The sequence below is a fragment of the Halichoerus grypus genome, chromosome 9, assembly GCF_964656455.1.
Source record: "Halichoerus grypus chromosome 9, mHalGry1.hap1.1, whole genome shotgun sequence".
NCBI lineage: Eukaryota > Metazoa > Chordata > Mammalia > Carnivora > Phocidae > Halichoerus > Halichoerus grypus.
Window position 1 is genome coordinate 119,377,038 of NC_135720.1, and position 22,300 is coordinate 119,399,337.

Below are 22,300 nucleotides of genomic sequence, written 5' to 3' on the forward strand. Positions count from 1 at the left end.
AAACCACTGGCCAGACTTATCCAAAAGAAGAGAGAAAGGACCCAAATTAATAAAATTATGAATGAAAGCGGAGAGATCACGACTAACACCAAGGAAATAGAAACAATTATTAGAAATTATTATCAACAACTATATGCCAATAAACTGAGCAATCTGGATGAAATGGAGGCCTTGCTGGAAATATATAAGCTGCCAAGACTGAAACAGGAAGAAATTGACAACCTGAATAGGCCAATAACCAGTAACAAGATTGAAGCAGTGATCAAAAACCTCCCAAAAAACAAAAGTCCAGGGCCTGATGGATCCCCTGGGGAATTCTACCAAACATTCAAAGAAGAAATAATACGTATTCTACTGAAGCTGTTTCAAAAAAAAGAAACAGAAGGAAAACTTCCAAACTCATTCTATGAGGCCAGCATTACCTTAATCCCCAAACCAGGCAAAGACCCCATCAAAAAGGAGAATTTCAGACTGATATCCCTGATGAATATGGATTCCAAAATCCTCAACAAAATCCTAGCTAATAGGATCCAACAATACATTAAAAGGATCATCCACCACGACCAAGTGGGATTTATCCCCGGGATGCAAGCATGGTTCAACATTCGCATATCAATCAATGTGATAGAACATATTAATAAGAGGAGAGAGAAGAGGGGGGCGGAGCAAGATGGTGGAGGAGTAGGAGACCTGGATTTCGTCTCCTCTCAGGAATTCAGCTGGATAGGGATCAAACCATTCTGAACACCTACAAACTCAACAGGAGATCGAAGAAAAGAAGAGCAACAACTCTCTGAACAGAAAAGCGACCACTTTCTGGAAGGTAGGACGTGCGGAGAAGTGAATCCGAGGCGAAATTCGGGAGGATAGACGGCGGGGGAGGGGCCTCCATCGGCCGCTTCTGGCAAGTGATAGAGCCGCGGAGCACAAAATCGGAACTTTTAGAAGTCTGCTCCACTGAGGGACGTCACTCTGGTGGCGAAGTGGGGGGTGGAACCCTCGCGGGACAATGTGGTCTCAGGACCCTCGGGGTCACAGAAAGACCGGGGGTGCCTGAGTGCGGCAGAGCTCCCAGGTATCAGAGCAGGGAAGCCGGCTGCAGAGACGGAGCCGAGGCGCAGGCTCTCAGCTCGGGGTTGCTATAAACCGTGATCCGCGGCACAGTCGGGCCACTGCTCCTCCAGCAGGGACCCAACAAGCGGCAGATCCGGGGAGACTCACCTTCTTCCCCCGGGAGGAGCGGCAGGAGCACACCGCGGGGATCTACTGGGTTTGGAGACTCCACCCGGGGTCGGGTGCCAGATAGAAAGACGCGGTCACAGGCCAGGTGAGTGCGGAGTGTGGCCGGAGACCGGGGAGACGGGAGTGACTGACTGCTTTTCTCTGGGGGCTCGCTGAGGAGCGGGACCCCGAGTTCTCGGCTCCTCCGGGGCGGAGACTGGGAGGCCGCCATTTTCACTCTCCGCCTCCAAAGCTGTACGGAAAGCTTGCAGGGAACAAAAGCTCCCGAGAGCAAACCCGAGCAGATTACTTAGCCCGGACCGGCAAGGGCGGGGCAATTCTGCCTCCGGCAAAGACATTTGGGAACCATGGCAACAGGCCCCTCCCCCAGAAGATCAGCGAGAACAGCCAGCCAAGACCAGGTTTACCGATCAATGAGAATGGCAGAACTCCAGCGCTAAGGGAATACTGCACATAGAATCCATGGCTTCTTTACCATGATCCTGTAGTCTTTCAAAGTAAATTATTTTTTTTAACTGCCTTTTTTTCTTTTTTCTTTTTTCTTTTTTTTTGAATTTTTCTTTTTCCCTTTTTCAACCAACATCTTATCAATCCCTTTTTTAAAAAAAAAAAACATTTTTATTTTTCATTTTTAAAGTCATATTCTATCCCTTCATAGTAGTTACCCGTATTTTTGGCATATATATATAAGTTGTTTTCTCTTTAAAATCTTGAGATAGTTTCTTCTAACAGATCAAAATATACTCTAAATCTCCAGTGTATGGTTTTTTTCTACTCCCCTGCCTGATCACATTCTCTCCCTTTTTTCTTTCTTTCTTTCTTTTTTTTAATCCTCTTCTTTCTTTTTTCAAACAACTTATCAAATCCTTTTATAAAATTTTTTATACTTTCCATCTTTACAGTCATATTCCATCCCTTCATCATATCAACCCTTATTTTTGTACATATATAAGTTTTTCTTTCTTTAAAATTTTGGGAGGGACTTTCTTTTAACAGACCAAAATACACCCAAAATCTAGTGTGTGGCACTGATCTATAAACCAGCCTGATCATATTTGATCACATTCTGTTTTTGTTTTGTTTTGTTTTGTTCTGCTTTTGTTTGTTTTTATCTTTATCTTTATCTTTTTCTTTTTTCTTTTTTTCTTTCTTTTTCTTTTTTCTCTCTTTCCCTTTCTTTTCCCACTGCTTCAGGTCTTTTCTGATTTGTTTAGAGTATATTTTCTGGGGACGTAGTACCCTGCTAGCAGTTTGTTCTCTCATTAATCTATTCTCTGCACAAAATGACAAGACGGAAAAAATCACCTCAACAAAAAGAACAAGAGGTAGTACCGACTGCCAGGGACCTACTCACTACGGACATTAGTACGATGTCAGATCTAGAGTTCAGAATCATCACTTTAAAGATACTAGCTGGGCTTGAAAAAAGCATGGAAGTTGTTAGAGAAACCCTTTCTGGAGAAGTAAAAGAACTAAAATCTAACCAAGTAGAAATCAAAAAGGCTATTAATGAGGTGCAATCAAATATGGGGGCGTTAACTGCTAGGATAAATGAGGCAGAAGAGAGAATCAGTGAGATAGAAGACCAAATGATGGAAAATAAAGAAGCTGAGAAAAAGAGAGATAAACAACTACTGGATCACGAGGGCAGAATTCGAGAGATAAACGATACCATAAGACGAAACAACATTAGAATAATTGGGATCCCAGAAGAAGAAGAAAGAGAGAGAGGGGCAGAAGGTATAATGGAACAAATTATAGCAGAGAACTTCCCTAATTTGGGGAAGGAAACAGGCATCAAAATCCAGGAGGCACAGAGAAGCCCTCTCAGAATCAATAAAAATAGGTCAACACCCCAACATCTAATAGTAAAACTTAAGAGTCTCAGAGACAAAGAGAAAATCCTGAAAGCAGCTCGGGAGAAGAGATCTGTAACCTACAATGGTAGAAATATTAGATTGGCAACACACTTATCCACAGAGACCTGGCAGGCCAGAAAGGACTGGCAGGATATATTCAGAGCACTAAATGAGAAAAATATGCAGCCAAGAATACTATATCCAGCTAGGCTGTCATTGAAAATTGAAGGAGAGATAAAAAGCTCCAGGACAAAGAAAAACTAAAGGAATTTGCACACACGAAACCAGCCCTACAAGAAATCTTGAAAGGGGTCCTCTAAGCAAAGAGAGAGCCTAAAAGCAACATAGACCAGAAAGGAACACAAACAATATACAGTAACAGTCACTTTACAGGCAATACAATGGCACTAAATTCCTATCTTTCAATAGTTACCCTGAATGTAAATGGGCTAAATGCCCCAATCAAAAAGACACAGGCTATCAGATTGGATTAAAAAACAAGACCCATCGATATGCTGTCTGCAAGAGACTCATTTTAGACCCAAAGACACCCCCAGATTGAAAGTGAGGGGGTGGAAAACAATTTACCATGCTAATGGACACCAAAAGAAAGCTGGGGTGGCAATCCTTATATCAGACAAATTAGATTTTAAACCAAAGACTGTAATAAGAGATGAGGAAGGACACTATATCCTACTTAAAGGGTCTATCCAACAAGAAGATCTAACAATTGTAAATATCTATGCCCCTAACATGGGAGCAGCCAATTATATAAGGCAATTAATAACAAAAGCAAAAAAACACCTTGACAACAATACAATAATAGTGGGGGACTTTAACACCCCCCTCACTGAAATGGACAGATCGTCTAAGCAAAAGATCAACAAGGAAATAAAGACTTTAAATGACACACTGGACCAAATGGACTTCACAGACATATTCAGAACATTCCATCCCAAAGCAACGGAATACACATTCTTCTCTAGTGCCCATGGAACATTCTCCCCAATAGATCACATCCTAGGTCATAAATCAGGTCTCAACTGGTACCAGAAGATTGGGATCATCCCCTGCATATTTTCAGACCACAATGCATTGAAACTAGAACTCAATCACAAGAGGAAAGTCGGAAAGAACTCAAATACATGGAGGCTAAAGAGCATCCTACTGAAGAATGAATGGGTCAACCAGGAAATTAAAGAAGAATTAAAAAACTTCAGGAAACCAATGAAAATGAAAACACAACTATTCAAAATCTTTGGATACAGCAAAGGCAGTCCTGAGAGGAAAGTATATAGCAATACAAGCCTTTCTCAAGAAACAAGAAAGGTCTCAAGTACACAACCTAACCCTACACCTAAAGGAGCTGGAGAAAGAACAGCAAATAAAGCCTAAACCCAGCAGGAGAAGAGAAATCATAAAGATCAGAGCAGAAATCAATGAAATCGAAACCAAAAGAACAGTAGAACAGATCAACGAAACTAGGAGCTGGTTCTTTGAAAGAATTAACAAGATTGATAAGCCCCTGGCCAGACTTATCAAAAAGAAAAGAGAAATGACCCAAATCAACAAAATCATGAATGAAAGAGGAGAAATCACAACCAACACCAAAGAAATACAAACAATTATAAGAACATATTATGAGCAACTCTATGCCAGCAAATTAGATAACCTGGAAGAAATGGATGCATTCCTAGAGATGTATCAACTACCAAAACTGAACCAGGAAGAAATAGAAAACCTGAACAGACCTATAACCACTAAGGAAATAGAAGCAGTCATCAAAAATGTCCCAAAACACAAAAGCCCAGGGCCAGATGGCTTCCCAGGGGAATTCTACCAAACATTTCAAGAAGAATTAATACCTATCCTTCTGAAACTGTTCCAAAAAATAGAAATGGAAGGAAAACTTCCAAACTCATTTTATGAGGCCAGCATTACCTTGATCCCCAAACCAGACAAAGACCTCATCAAAAAGGAGAATTACAGACCAATATCCCTGATGAACATGGATGCAAAATTCTCACCAAAATACTAGCCAATAGGATCCAACAGTACATTAAAAGGATTATTCACCACGACCAAGTGGGATTTATCCCTGGGCTGCAAGGTTGGTTCAACATCCGCAAATCAATCAATGTGATACAATACATTAACTAAAGAAAGAACAAGAATCATATGATCCTCTCAATAGATGCAGAAAAAGCATTTGACAAAGTACAGCATCCTTTCTTGATCAAAACTCTTCAGAGTATAGGCATAGAGGGTACATACCTCAATATCATAAAAGCCATGTATGAAAAACCTACAGCGAATATCATTCTCAATGGGGAAAAACTGAGAGCTTTCCCCCTAAGGTCAGGAACGCGGCAGGGATGTCCACTATCACCACTGCTATTCAACATAGTATTGGAAGTCCTAGCCACAGCAATCAGACAACAAAAAGAAATCAAAGGCATCCAAATTGGCAAAGAAGAAGTCAAACTCTCACTCTTTGCAGATGATATGATACTTTATGTGGAAAATCCCAAAGACTACACCCCAAAACTACTAGAACTCATACAGGAATTCAGTAAAGTGGCAGGATATAAAATCAATTCACAGAAGTCAGTGGCATTCCTATACACCAACAACAAGTCAGAAGAAAGAGAAATTAAGGAGTCGATCCCATTTACAATTGCACCTAAAACCATAAGACACCTAGGAATAAATCTAACCAAAGAGGCAAAGGATCTGTACTCAGAAAACTATAAAATACTCATGAAAGAAATTGAGGAAGACACAAAGAAATGGAAAAACGTTCCATGCTCGTGGATTGGAAGAACAAATATTATGAAGATGTCAATCCTACCTACAGCAATCTACACATTCAATGCAATCCCCATCAAAATACCATCCACTTTCTTCAAAGAAATGGAACAAATAATCCTCAAATTTGTATGGAACCAGAAAAGACCCTGCATAGCCAGAGGAATGTTGAAAAAGAAAAGCAAAGCTGGTGGCATCACAATTCCGGACTTCCAGCTCTACTACAAAGCTGTCATCATCAAGACAGTATGGTACTGGCACAAAAACAGAACCATAGATCAATGGAACAGAATAGAGAGCCCAGAAATGGCCCCTCAACTCTATGGTCAACTAATCTTTGACAAAGCAGGAAAGAATGTCCAATGGAAAAAAGACAGTCTCTTCAACAAATGGTGTTGGGAAAATTGGACAGCCACATGCAGAAGAATGAAACTGGACCATTTCCTTACACCACACACAAAAATAGACTGCAAATGGTTGAAAGACCTCAATGTGAGACAGGAGTCCATCAAAATCCTACACTACAGATAAAGGGCTGGTATCCAAAATCTATAAAGAACTTCTCAAACTCAACACCCCAAAAACAAATAATCAAGTCAAAAAGTGGGCAGAAGACATGAACAGACACTTCTCTGAAGAAGACATCCAAATGGCTAACAGACATATGAAAAAATGTTCATCATCATTAGCCATCAGGGAAATCCAAATCAAAACCACACTGAGATACCACCTTACACCAGTTAGAATGGCAAAAATGGACAAGGAAAGAAACAACAAATGTTGGAGAGGTTGTGGAGAAAGGGGAACCCTCTTACACTGTTGGTGGGAATGCAAGTTGGTACAGCCACTTTGGAAAACAGTGTGGAGGTTCCTCAAAAATTTAAAAATAGAGCTACCCTATGACCCAGCAATTGCACTCCTGGGTATTTACCCCAAAGACACAGATGTAGTGAAAAGAAGGGCCATATGCACCCCAATGTTCATAGCAGCAATGTCCGCAATAGCCAAACTGTGGAAAGAGCCGAGATGCCCTTCAACAGAGGAATGGATAAAGAAGATGTGTCCATATATACAATGGAATATTACTCAGCCATCAGAAAAGATGAATACCCAACTTTTACATCAACATGGATGGGACTGGAGGAGATTATGCTAAGTGAAATAAGTCAAGCAGAGAAAGTCAATTATCATATGGTTTCACTTATTTGTGGAACATAAGGAATAACATGGAGGACATTAGGAGAAGGAAGGGAAAAATGGGCGGGGGGAGTTGGAGGGAGAGATGAACCATGAGAGACTATGGACCTGAGAAACAAACAGGGTTTTTGGGGGGGGGGGATTGGTTAGCCCGGTGATGGGTATTAAGGAGGGCACGTACTGCATGGAGCACTGGGTGTTATATGAAAACAATGGATCGTGGATCACTACATCAAAAACTAATGATGTATTGTATGGTGACTAACATAACATAATAAAATTAAAAACTACAAAAAAAAAAAAAAAAAGAATGGTAAGAGGTCAATTCTATAAGAACACATAACAATCCCTACTGTGTATGTGCCTAAAAACAGTGTCAAAACACATGAGGTAAAAATAGATAGAACCTCAAGGAGAAAATAGACAAATCCACTATCCTAGTTGGAGACCTCACTACTCCTTTATCAGTAATTGACAGACTCAGCAGACAGAAAATCATAAGGACACAGTAGAATCGAACACCAGCATCAATTATAGAGGATCTAATTGACATGGATAGACTACTTCAGCCAGCAAAAGCAGAACATATATTCTTTTCAAGCTCACATGACCCATTCACCAGGATAGACCAAATTCTGAGCTATGAAACACACTATAACAAGTTAAAAGAATAGAAATCACATACAAAGTATTCTCTCAGACAGCAACTGAATTAAATTAGAAATCAATAACAGAAAAACAACTGGAGGTCTAAAATGATATGATCATTCAGTAGATGTTTAGAAAAAGCATTTGACAAAATCTAACACTCATTCATGATAAAAAAAAAAAAAAACTCTCAGGAAACTAGGAATACAGGGAAATCTCAACTTAATAAAATCTTCTCCACCAAAAAACTACTGATAAACTTATTGGTGAGAAACTGTTTTCCTGCTAAGATCAGGCACAAGGCAAGGGTGTCCCCTCTCATCACTCCTTTTGAACATTGTACTGGAAATCCCAGCTATACAATAAAATAAGAAAAGGAAGTTAAACATAAAGTATACTAATAGAGGTGAAAACCTGTTTTTTTTGCAGATGACATAACTGTCTATGTAGAAAAAGCCCAAGAATCAACAACGACAAAAATATCCTGCAACTAATGAACAATTTACAAGGTTACAGGATACAAGATTAATATTCAAAAAGTCAATTGTTTTCCTATTTACCAACAACAAACAACTGAAATTTTAAATTAAAACACAATACCATTTATATTAGCACCAAAAAAGAATAAAATATTTATGTATAAATCCAACAAATATATACAAGATTTCCATGAGGAAAACTACAAAACCCTGATAAAGAAAGCAAAGAAGATCTAAATGGAGAGAAGTTTCACGTGCAATGGTAAGAAGACTCAACATTGTTAAAATGTCATTTCTTCCCCCATTTGATCTATAGATTCAATGCAATCCCAACCAATATCACAGGCAGTTATTTTGTGGATATCAACAAATTGATTCTAAAGGTTATTTGGAAAGGGAAAAGACTCAGAATAAATAACAGAATATTCAAAGAAAATAACAAAGTCATAGGACTGACAGTACTCAACTTCAAGACTTACTATAAAGCTATAGTAATCAAGACAGTGCAGTATTGATGAAAAAATAGACAAACAGAGCAATGGAACAAAATAGAGAACCCAGAAATAGACCCACACAAATATAAGTTTGTGAAGTTTGACAAAGGAGCAAAGGCAATTCAATGGAGAAAGAATAGTCTTTTCAAAAAATGGTAGAAGAACAACTGGACATCCACACGCAAAAAAATAAATAAATAAAATAAATCTAAACCCGGACCTTACTTATTTCACAATAATTAACTGAAAATTGATCATAGACCTAAGTGTAAAATACTAAACTTTAAAACTCCTAGAAGATAACAGGAGAAAATCTAGATGACCTTGGGATTGGCAATGACTTCTTATATACAACAAAAGTATGATCCATGAAAGAGAGAATTGGTAAGTTGGACCTCATTAACATTAAAAACTTCTGCTCTGCAAAAGACATTGTTAATGGAGAATGAAAAGACAAGCCATAGAGTGGGAGAAAATCTTTGCAAAGAATTATCTGAGGAACAACTGGTATCCAAAATAGACAAAGAACTCTTAAAACTCAATAGTAAGAAAAAAAAAACTCAATTTTTAAAATGAGCAAGATACTGAACGGACACTCACCAAAGATATAGAGATGGCAAATAAGCATATGAAAATATGCTCAACATCATGTCATTAGGGAATTACTAATCAAAACAATGAGATACCGGAGAACACAGGCAGCAACCTCTTCGACCTCAGCCGCAGCAACTTCTTCCTAGAAACATCGCCAAAGGCAAGGGAAGCAAGGGCAAAAATGAACTATTGGGACTTCAAGATAAAAAGCTTTTGCAAAGCAAAGGAAACAGTCAACAAAACCAAAACACAACCGACAGAATGGGAGAAGATATTTGCAAATGACATATCAGATAAAGGGCTAGTATCCAAAATCTATAAAGAACTCATCAAACTCAACACCAAAAGAACAAAGAATCCAATCAAGAAATGGGCAGAAGACATGAACAGACATTTTTCCAAAGAAGACATCCAAACGGCCAACAGACACATGAAAAAGTGTTCAATATCGCTCGGCATCAGGGAAATCCAAATCAAAACCTCAATGAGATACCACCTCACACCAGTCAGAATGGCTAAAATTAACAAGTCAGGAAATGACAGATGTTGGCGGGGATGCGGAGAAAGGGGAACCCTCCTCCACTGTTGGTGGGAATGCAAGCTGGTGCAGCCACTCTGGAAAACAGTATGGAGGTTCCTCAAAAAGTTGAAAATAGAGCTACCATATGATCCAGCAATTGCACTACTGGGTATTTACACCAAAGATACAAAAGTAGGGACCCGAAAGGGTACGTGCACCCCGATGTTTATAGCAGCAATGTCCACAGTGGCCAAACTGTGGAAAGAGCCAAGATGTCCATCAACAGTTGAATGGATAAAGAAGGTGTGGTATATATATACAATGGAATATTATGCAGCCATCAAAAGGAATGAGATCTTGCCATTTGCAATGACGTGGATGGAACTGGAGGGTATTATGCTGAGCGAAATAAGTCAAACAGAGAAAGACATGTATCATATGATCTCACTGATATGAGGAATTCTTAATCTCAGGAAACAAACTGAGGGTTGCTGGAGTGGGGGGTGGGGTGGGAGGGATGGGGTGACTGGGTGATGGACACTGGGGAGGGTATGTGTTCTGGTAAGCACTGTGAATTGTGCAAGACTGTTGAATCTCAGATCTGTACCTCTGAAACAAATAATACAATAGATGTTAAGAAAGAAAAAAAGAAGAAGAAGAATGTAGCAGGAGGGGAAGAATGAAGGGGGGGAAATCGGAGGGGGAGAAGAACCATGAGAGACGATGGACTCTGAAAAACAAACTGAGGGTTCTAGAGGGGAGGGGGTGGGAGGATGGGTTAGCCTGGTGATGGGTATTGAGGAGGGCACATTCTGCATGGAGCACTGGGTGTTATGCACAAACAATGAATCATGGAACACTATATCTAAAACTAATGATGTAATGTATGGGGATTAACATAACAATAAAAAAATTAAAAAAAAAAAAACAATGAGCTACCACTACACACCTAGTAGAACGGCTAAAATCCCAAACACTGACAATACCAAATGTTGGTACAGATGTGAAGCAACAGGAACTCTCATTATTGCTCATGCAAAATGGTTAATAACAGTGGTGAGAGTGGGCATCCCTGTCTTGTTCCTGACTGTAGAGGAAAATCTCTCAGTTTTTCCTCATTGAAGATGATATTAGATGTGGGTTTTTCATATGTGGTCTTTACTATGTTGAGATATGTTCCCTCTAACCCTACTTTGTTGAGGGTTTTTATCATGAATGGATGTTGTACTTTGTCAAATGATTTTTCTGCATCTATTGAAAGGATCATATGGTTCTTTTCCTTTCTTTTATTAGTGTATCATGATTAATTTGTGAATATTGAACCACTCTTGCAGCCCAGGAATAAATCTCATCTGACCATGGTGAATGATTCTTTTAATGTACTGTTGGATTCAATTTGCTAGTATTTTGTTGAGAATTTTTGCATCCATGTTCATCAGGAATATTGGCCTGAACTTCTCTTTTTCAGTGGAGTCTTTGGTTTTGGAATCAGGGTAATGCTGGGCTCATTGAATTTGGAAGTTTTCCTTTCCATTTCTATTTTTTTAAATAGTTTTAGAAGAATAGATATTAAATTTTCCTTAAATGTTTCCAGCCACTTTTGAAGATAGTTTGGCAGTTTCTTACAAAACTAAATATACTCTTACCATGTGATCCAGCTCCTTGGAATTTACCCAAAGAGGTTGAAAATTTATATCCACATGCTCTTTAGTATTTACCCAAAGGAGTTGGTATTTACCCAGAGTTGAAAATTTATATCCACACAAAAGCCTATACATGAATATTTAGAGCAGCTTAATTTATAATTGTCAAAACTTGCCAACATCAAGATATCCTTTAACAGACAAATGGATAAATAAACCGTGGTACATCCAGACAATGGAATATTACTCAGTGATAAAAAGAAATGAGCTATCAAACCACAAAAAGACATAGAGAAACCTTAAATGCAAGTGAAAAAAATCTGAAAATTGTTTTTGTATGAGTCCAACTACATGACATTCTGCAAAAGGCAAAACTGTGGAGACACTAAAAATATCAGTGGTTGCCAGGGGTTTATGAGGAGGGAGGGAGGGATAAATAGAGCACCAGGGATTTTAAGGAGGTGAAATCATGGTGTAATGGTAAACTATGGACTTTACTTAATGTATCAATATTGGCTCATCAGCTATAACATATATTAATAAAAGGAGAAACTAAAGCAAAATGTTAATTAAAGGGGAAACTGGGGGAGGGAGGGGATAATTGGGAACTCTGTACTTTCCAGTTAATTGTTTTATAAACCTAAAACTGCTAAAAAATTAAGGCTATTAAAAAGTAGTGAGTCCTCAAAAAAAATAGAATTACCATATGATCAAGCAATTCCACTTCTATATGTATAGCCCAAAGAATTGAAAGTAGGGCTTCAAAGGCAAGGGAAGCAAGGGCAAAAATGAACTATTGGGACTTCATCAAGATAAAAAGCTTTTGCAAAGCAAAGGAAACAGTCAACAAAACCAAAAGACAACTGACAGAATGGGAGAAGATATTTGCAAATGACATATCAGATAAAGGGCTAGTATCCAAAATCTATAAAGAACTCATCAAACTCAACACCAAAAGAACAAAGAATCCAGTCAAGAAATGGGCAGAAGACATGAACAGACATTTTTCCAAAGAAGACATCCAAATGGCCAACAGACACATGAAAAAGTGCTCAATATCGCTCGGCATCAGGGAAATCCAAATCAAAACCTCAATGAGATACCACCTCACACCAGTCAGAATGGCTAAAATTAACAAGTCAGGAAATGACAGATGTTGGCGGGGATGCAGAGAAAGGGGAACCCTCCTCCACTGTTGGTGGGAATGCAAGCTGGTGCAGCCACTCTGGAAAACAGTATGGAGGTTCCTCAAAAAGTTGAAAATAGAGCTACCATATGATCCAGCAATTGCACTACTGGGTATTTACACCAAAGATACAAATGTAGGGACCCGAAAGGGTACGTGCACCCCGATGTTTATAGCAGCAATGTCCACAATAGCCAAACTGTGGAAAGAGCCAAGATGTCCATCAACAGTTGAATGGATAAAGAAGGTGTGGTATATATATACAATGGAATATTATGCAGCCATCAAAAGGAATGAGATCTTGCCATTTGCAACGACATGGATGGAACTGGAGGGTATTATGCTGAGCGAAATAAGTCAAACAGAGAAAGACATGTATCATATGATCTCACTGATATGAGGAATTCTTAATCTCAGGAAACAAACTGAGAGTTGCTGGAGTGGGGGGTGGGGTGGGAGGGATGGGGTGACGGGGTGATGGACACTGGGGAGGGTATGTGTTCTGGTAAGCGCTGTGAATTGTGCAAGACTGTTGAATCTCAGATCTGTACCTCTGAAACAAATAATGCAATATATGTTAAGAAAGAAAAAAAGAAGAAGAAGAATGTAGCAGGAGGGGAAAAATGAAGGGGGGGAAATCGGAGGGGGAGAAGAACCATGAGAGACGATGGACTCTGAAAAACAAACTGAGGGTTCTAGAGGGGAGGGGGTTGGGAGGATGGGTTAGCCTGGTGATGGGTATTGAGGAGGGCACGTTCTGCATGGAGCACTGGGTGTTATGCACAAACAATGAATCATGGAACACTATATCTAAAACTAATGATGTAATGTATGGGGATTAACATAACAATAAAAAAATTAAAAAAACAAACAAACAAACAATGAATCATGGAACACTATATCTAAAACTAATGATGTAATGTATGGGGATTAACATAACAATAAAAAAGAAGAAAAAATAAATAAATAAATAAAACTAATGATGTAATGTAGGGGGATTAACATAACAATAAAAAATTAAAAAAAGAAAGTAGGGCTTCAAAGAAATATCTGTACAACTGTATTCATAGTAGCATTATTCACAATCATCAAATGGTTGTAGAAACCCAAGTGTCAATCAACAGATGGATGGATAAGCAAAATGTGGTATATGCATACAATGAAATATGATTCAGCTTCAAAAAGGAAGGAAATTCTGACACATGCTACAACATGGATGTATCTTGAAGACATTACACTGAATGAACTAAGCCAGACACAGAAGGACAAATACTGTATGATTGTACTTACATGAAGTATGTAAAGTAGCCAAATCCATAGAAACAGAAAGTAGAATGATGATTGCTAAGGGTTGGGGTGCAAGACAGGGTGTAGGGAGGTGTTGTTTAATGGGTACAGAGTTTTGATTTTGCAAGATGAAAAAATTCTGGATATTGGGTGTACAACACTATGAAAATACTTAATGCTACTAACCTGTGTACTTAAAATTATTAAGATGGTAATTTTTATGTTATGTATCTTATGACAACTAAAAATATTTTTAATAATAAAAGGATAAGTCAGTATTTGGAATGAGCTTGCTTATGTACAAATTATTCCCGGAAAAAAATACAAAAACTGACATATAGTTACTTAAAGGAGAAGAAGAAGGGGATTGAACCAGGGAAGGAACTCAGCATTTTTTTCATACCATATACATTTCTCAACTTTTCAGTTTAAGAGCAAAAGGGTCAGCCAAAAACTTCCACAACCCTTTCAAACAGAAACAGGTAGTTCAGAACCAGATAGTTGAGGTTTTCTCATATACATTTGTCAATTTTTAAACAGAGCCCCTACATTTATGGCTTAATTCTCTTACTGTATATTTCCATCACTATAAGTAAACTTTTTCTCAAAGTACAGGGAAGCCATTTATCCACAGGAACCCAAATTTGTAGTCTTTGGCAGATAAAATGAACAATACATGTCTATTGATGGTATTATCTCTACTGTTCTTTTTAATAGCAGTGGATTTTTGCAATGGATTTTTGCAAATTCATCTCTACCCTGTCCCCCAGGCTTGTGTCCAATCATACTACTACCTGATATTTACTGAGGGTTTGCTATGTGTTACACACAGTGCTGAGTTCTTACGTATATCATTTCTTTAATGTCTAATAAGCCTAGGTCTCCACACTGCTATTATCTCCATTTTACAAATAAAGAAACTGTATGTAGGAAGGTTAAATAACTTTTCCGAGGCTTTGATGCATTAGTAATGGATTTTGCACCAGCTTTGCTCTATGAATCCAAAGCCTGTGTATTAAAACATGACACCATACCTCCTCTGACAGCATTTCAGGGCAGGCATGGAGTTTAGCTTATTACTGTGAAACCACAAAGACAGCTAGACTGCAAGCAAGCTACTGTCTTGTTCTATCCCTAGCAAATTGCACAGCACCTGGCAGAGAAAAACTGAATGATTTCATGAATTTACTGGCCTCACCAGGACCAATAGCTATTTACCTGAAAGTGCAAATAAGTAGATAAACTCCAGAGGAACTGAGAATATAAATCCCTCACATGTTCTGAATAACTGAGATAGGACTGCTGGAAAGCACATCTGGAGGTCTGCTTTTCAATCCCCAGCTCTTTGTACAAACTAGCAGCACATTCTAACTCTGGTGAGACTTGTATTATCTAAATGTATATTTGTAAAGTATTCTTTTAACCACTTGTCACCAATGAGTGAATAATTACTAATTACCAACACCCACATGAAACCAAGTTGCTCTTTAAAGGAGAGTCTAACAATTACAACAAATGCTGTCACCTTAGCATGTTGGAAAAAAGTAATGTAAGTGGCAGCATGGACTCATCTGGGCCCCACAGAAAGCTCCAAAGTGAGAACTTCATGTGGACTATGAAGGCTATAGTCAACACCCCATGATGGCTTGTGAATAATATGGCACACCCACCTGGCATTCTGAAACGGAGATAAGTAGACACGCTGTCATATGAATGCTCTTGTTTTCCTCTAACCACTTCTGTCCTGCCAGCCCCCAACTCAACTAGCCCCCCAGTGCCCTTAACAACTTTTAAAACAAAATTCTCAGAGCAGGAAGTAAAACATGACAAACAACACATCATCAGCACCATATAGAACTGTTTGTTAAAGCCACAGACTTATAACAAGTATTTTTAATTATTGTTATTAATGGGAGATTATTCTGAATGATTATCCTCTTTTGCCTAAAGTCTTTTCTCTACAGGAGCCCTACTAGAATTCTGGGACTTTTCTAAACAAATTTATTCATTACCTTCCATGTATTTCTGCTCTGGTTTTTTCCAAAAATGTGAGCTTAAGATGAATGGATAAAGAAGATGTTTTACACAGACACACACACACACACACACACACACACACACACACACACACACAGAGGAATATTATTCAGCCATCAAAAAGAATGGAATCTTGCCATTTGCAACGATATGGATGGAGCTAGAGGGTATTATGCTGAGTGAAATAAGTCCATCAGAGAAAGACAAATACAATACAATACAATATGATTTCACTCATATATGGATTTTAAGAAACAAAACAGATGAACAGAGGGGAAGGGAAGGAAAAATAAAGTAAGATGAAAATAGAAAGGGAGGCAAACCATAAAATACGCTGACCTCTAGGAAACAAACTGAGGGTTGCTGGAGGGGAGGTAGGTGGGTGATAGGGTAACTGGGTGATGGGCATTAAAGAGGGCATTTGATGTAATGAGCACTGGGTGTTATATGCAACTGACTAATCACTAAATTCTATCTTTGAAACTAATAAAAAAAAAAAAGAAAAAAGAAAGATACTTTGTCCAAAGAAAATTTAAAAAAATGTGGGCTTAATCATCATGTCCAATGGCTTATGAATACCAATGTTATCCTCCCATCCTTTTTTCTTATTTCTCTTTTTTCCATATAGATGTGTACATATATGCACGTGCGCATGTGTGTATGTTTGTGTATACACATACGTGGATGTATATATGTATATGTGTACATATATATTTGTATATGTATATCACAAGTTCAGAATAGTTAATACATTATTTATCTATTATCTACACTTTATAACTTTGGCTTCTTGACCAATAGGTCTAGACTTTGACTTACATCAGAATTCCCTGAAGGGTCTGTGAAACAAACTGCTGGGCCCCACTCCAGAGATTCTAATTCAGTAGGTCTAGAGTGGAGCCCAAAATTTGAATTCTAAACATTTTCAGATGTTTAAGTAATGCAGATGACACTGATCCAAAGCTCCATTTTGAAAACCACTACCTGAGAGGAATGACTTCAAAATCCATCAACATGGATAACAATTTTGAACACAGAGAAATAAAAGAATCTCAAGAAAATTCAAAACCATGTTCAACTGTCTTTTTTTTAAATGACATAATAAAAATAATAAAATATTAAAAACACTAAGACAGAAGGGCTTTGTGGTAAACTTTCAAAATCATCATAATAATAATCATTGCTAGAACTTACTGAATAAGTATGTATTTATATGTCTGCCAACTTTTGCTGAATTTGAATCTTATAAAAGGGCAAAGTTTCATATCTGTATAAATAAGATGGGGCTCTTGGTAAAACTTTGGGTTTTTTCTTCTTTAAATTTTTTTGGTTTTGAGATTTTTAAAAATTTATTTATTTTAGAGAGAGAGAAGTCGTGCTAGCAGGGGGAAGGGCAGGGGAAGAGGGAGAGAAGCAGACTCCCCACTGGGCAGTGAGCCTGATGTGGAGCTGGATCCCAGGACCCTGAGATCATGACCTAAGCTGAAATCAACAGTCAGTAGCCCAAACGACTGAGCCACCCACGCACCCCTGGCTTTTTTTCTTCTGAGCCCCATGCTCTCTTTCTTGGGGTCCTGGTTACTTCTAAAAGTTAAAACCACGTGCCACTCTTGCATCTCTACCCATTCAAAGTCAGCATTGAAATGAGTTCTTTCATTTCATACCATACCAAGACCTGCTCCCTGAATAAAATATGATTGCTTCATTCACACAAAAATGTAAAGTGGCTGGTATTTTTGAATGCATGATTACTCTTAGAAGAAACTTATTTAAAATGTATTGTTTTCTCACTTAATCGTAAGTGTACTTAGTGTTCCAAGTAAACTAAGAAGGTGAAAAAACTGTAAAAAAGAAAATGAAAAACACATAATCAAAGTCAGGTAAAATATAAGTTAAAATTCTGGCTATCTCCTTCAAGTGGACCCTACATGTGTATATACAAACATACACACCGCAACATTATCAAACTGGTAAAATGGGTAAGATATTTGGGAGAACAGTGCCCAGAAAAATCCCACCCATGGAAAGAACCATTTTTTCCCAAGTGTCACATAAGAAATATTTCAACAAGTACACATATACTAACAGAGAAAAAGGGAAAGTGTTCAAAATTGAGACTGATCTAGAAAGCTGCAGTATATGGTTTTCCAGCCCATGAATCCTCAAAATCCTAAGGGCTGCTGGGCTCGTAAGGAAAGTGTAATTGTGTTACCTGTTGACACTTTATGAAATGGGATCACTGTCCTGACAGAAAACATCACACGAGACAAAAATGAGAGCAGGCCACGCAGCTGGGTCTGCAGTGGGTGCAAATGTCATAGACTCTGCCCCCAAAGGTTTCTAATCTGGCCATGACTCCAATGACCTGCCAAATTCTTCAGATCAATAGCAGCTCTGGCATGCTCATGGTCCTCCAGGTTAAACATGGGCCTGAGTTGACATCTTGGCATACCCACATTTATATTGCAGACCTCATATAGCTGACTATTTCTGTAAAGTTCTCCAGAGCAGAGCTGAGTTGGAATGTGGTCTTCACTCATATCCTGTCAGTATCAGTGCTACAGTCGTCCCACCCCCCCACGCCACATCTCCCCACCTCCTCAGAACATCACAACAGTGTTCGCAATGAAGGTAACATAATGACAGCATCATGGTTCTGAATATAACACCCTTTAAACCATACATTTCCTGTAACCAAAAGAAAGGGGATGTGCAACCTCGGAGGGAAGAAAGATACAAAAATGTGGCAAGAGAAGCAACATTAAGGAATAACAGCATGGAACACAGCCCTTAAATAACAGCGCCATGCCACAGATCCTGCAGTGGTACTTCGCAGACAATTGGCAGACAATGAGAACTATGGTACGTATCATGCTGCATAGACACCTGTTAAGTAATGAGTCCATAGAGATGCTGATGTAGTGGGGAAGTATTATTGCTCTATTAACCATCTAGGGAGTGGGAGGAAAGCAGAGACTGTTCCAGGGCTTATCAAAGAATACCAGCCAGGTGCAACAGAAGCCCCCGGGTGTGCTCTTCTCCCAGGAATTGTTCCTTGAACCTGCAGTCATCCAGCACAGGAAGGGCCCAACACAGCAAAGTGGGAGTAGGGCAGTAGAGGATTTAGGCTTCTCCTGCAAGCTCCTCTCAAGAGTAAAGTGTATTCCTTAGAGGTTGCATTACTACAGATTTTAGAGTGGTCACATGAGGACTGAGTGCACAGGAAAAGAGAATGTCCTTTAGGAATCCCACAACACAGAGCCAACCCTGCCTGAAAAGCTCTCCCTTTCCTTTCATTACATTCTGAATATTTCAAGAGGTTAGCAGGTAGCAGTGGCTGCCGGGGGCCCTGCCAACTGTTTCGGCCATCTTTGTATTACCATAAACACAATTTTGGCATCAACTGAACTACTCATCTCCTTGACTCTAAAACATATAGCCAACAAACATGGAGAGCCAGTGCAATGCTTAATTTTTTGAACCATGAAGACTTTTGGTATATATGAAAAAGAATAATACAAATTTAGGGATGCCTGGGTGGCTCAGTCAGTTAAGCATCTGCCTTCAGCTCAGATCATGATCCCAGGGTCTTGGGATCGAGTCCCGCATTGGGGTCCTTGCTCAGCAGGGAGCCTGCTTCTCCCTCTGCCTGCTGCTACCCCTGCCTGTGCTCACTTGCACGTTTTCTCTCTGACAAATAAATAAATAAATCTTTTTAAAAAATAATACAAATTTATCCATGGTTTACTATAAAAATGTATTGATGTGGATATAGAAAGAAAAAGGAGAAAATTTTCAACGTAAAATCCTTTAGGACTTGTAGAATAATGCATAGTTTTGTCCTCATAAATATTTAAGATAATATTAACTTCAGAAGTGAAAAGTGCAACACATGCTTACCACAATCTCTGAAACAATGCAAAGGTAATTGAAAGCTGATAAGGTATCCCCCACACTCTGTCTCCTTGTAGACCCCAAATCTCACTGCAGTCAACCTGGACATCCCAGTATTATCCTTACACACCTGCCCCAATGCTCAAAAGAAAATACAGACACATACATAGGGGCTTTTGGTTGTTCTGTTTTTTAAAAAATGGAAGCTAGATAGATAGGTAGATGATAATATATACATACTGACATACATATATACACACATACATACATACACACAAAAACACATGAACTCATTCTCTCCATCTTTTCTAATTTAAAATGTCATGGACACCCCTCCAGGTCAAGAGACAAAACTCTGAACTCATTCTTTTGAGTGGTTTCACAATATACCATGACATGGATGTTCCATGACATATTAAACTCTCTTGTTGATGAAACATCAGGTTGTCAGATTGTTTTAAGGTTCTTGCTTTAAGTACAATGTAGACATCACTGTGAATGGCCGAGTAATGACCTCCAAAAATCTTATCTTCTTCTCCATAAAAGAAACAAAACCACTGGCAAAAATCATCAAATTTCTCTGGCATCTGGAAATTAACCAAGGTTTGCAATTATCCAAGGGTATTTTATTCAGGTAAAACAGCTGAATCTCCATAAGAAAAGAGAGCTTTGTGGCATTTTAAACTGCCCTATTCCCATCTCTTCCTCCCTATCTCCTGGAGCCTTGAAAACCAGCAGCCCAAAATCTGATGAAAACCAGCAGCATGGCAACTGCTGAAGGGGGAGGTAGGAAGTTAGAACTTCTGCAAAGCCCCATTCCCAGAGAATGTCAGAGGTTTCTCAAGTGGTCCTCTGAAAGACCACGCTTTATTTAACCTGACTTAAATAAAGTGCAAACAACATTTTCCCCCCAAAATTATGTATGAAAGACAAATCAATAGCAATTATTTAACATCATGACTGCCTGAAACAGTGGCTAAAAGCGGAGCAAAAACTAGGTTAACCAAAAAGGTTAAGAGGAAAAACTGAGGAATGAGATATCCGCAGAAGGCTTTGAAAAGCTGTAGCATATTCCTGGGACTCTAGTAGGCCACATGCATCTATAGGGTGAAAGACTGGACAAGGTCTTAATGTCTCACCTTTGGCTAACCTTGAGGTTTTGTGCAAACAGCAAGCAATGGCTAAGGCAGAGATGACATTTCCCCTGCTGAGTATTGAAAGCATACCCCCAATACACACTTCTTGGCAAAAACTGGAAGGTTTAATGGTTCTAAACATTTAACGAAATTGCTGCTCAATCATGAGCTGACCACTGAGCTAGCTGAGGAGATATATCAGTGACTACGTATGACAAAAAATACAGATTTTATAGAATCAGTTCAAAAAAGCCAAACAACAAAAACAACAAAAAACAGTGACAAGAACAAACCCTAGGGAGGAGGGAGAATTTGATTTACAGAGTTGCCACATTATATTATTTAAAATGTCATCTTCCAGGGCACCTGGGTGGCTCAGTTGGTTAAGGGTGTGCCTTCTGCTCAGGTCACAGTCTCAGGGTCCTGGGATCAAGCCCCTCTCAGTGGAGAGCCTGCTTCTCCCTCTCCCTCTGCCACTGCCCTTGCTTGTGCATTCTCTCTCTTATTCACTGTCTGTCTCTCTCTCTCTCTCAAATAAATAAATAAATCTTTAAAAAAAAAAGTCATCCCCCAAGAGCCAGATAGGTAGGGTCCAAGATGGCAAAGAAGTTGGAGACTTTAGTTTCATCTGGTCCCAGGAATTCAGCTAGATAGCTATCAAATCATTCTGAACACCTGAGAACTCAACTGTAGATCCAAGAGAAGAATAGCTGCAACTTTACAAATAGAAAAGTGAACACTTTCTGCAAGGTAGAAGATGCAGGAAGTGAATCCAAGGTGATATATGGGAAGATAAACCACAGTGGGAGGGAGTCTCCATAAGCCAGCTACCAGAAAGTGATATAGCAGTGGAGCACAAAATCAGAACTTCTGGAAGTCTGCTCCAGTGAGAGATGTCCCTGACTGAAAGGTGCTCAGATGGTGAAGCAGGGCAGAATCCTAGGTAGGACAGTGTGGTCTCAGGATCCTTGGGGTCACAGGAAGACCTGAGGTGCCTGAATGTGGCAGAGTTCCCAGGCATCAGAGCAGGGAAGCCAGCTCCAATCATTGAGCCCAGGAGTGGGCTCTCAGCTCAGGGTTGCCATATACTGCGAACCATGGAAAAGTCAAGTGATCACTCTCCAAGTAGGGGCCCAGCAAGGAGCAGAACCACCCAAAGACTCCACTTCCTCGCCCAGGAGGAGCAGCAAATGCATATGGAACATTCTCCAGGACAAACCACATGTTAGTCTATGAAACAACTCTCAATAAATTTTAAAAGATTAATATTACATAA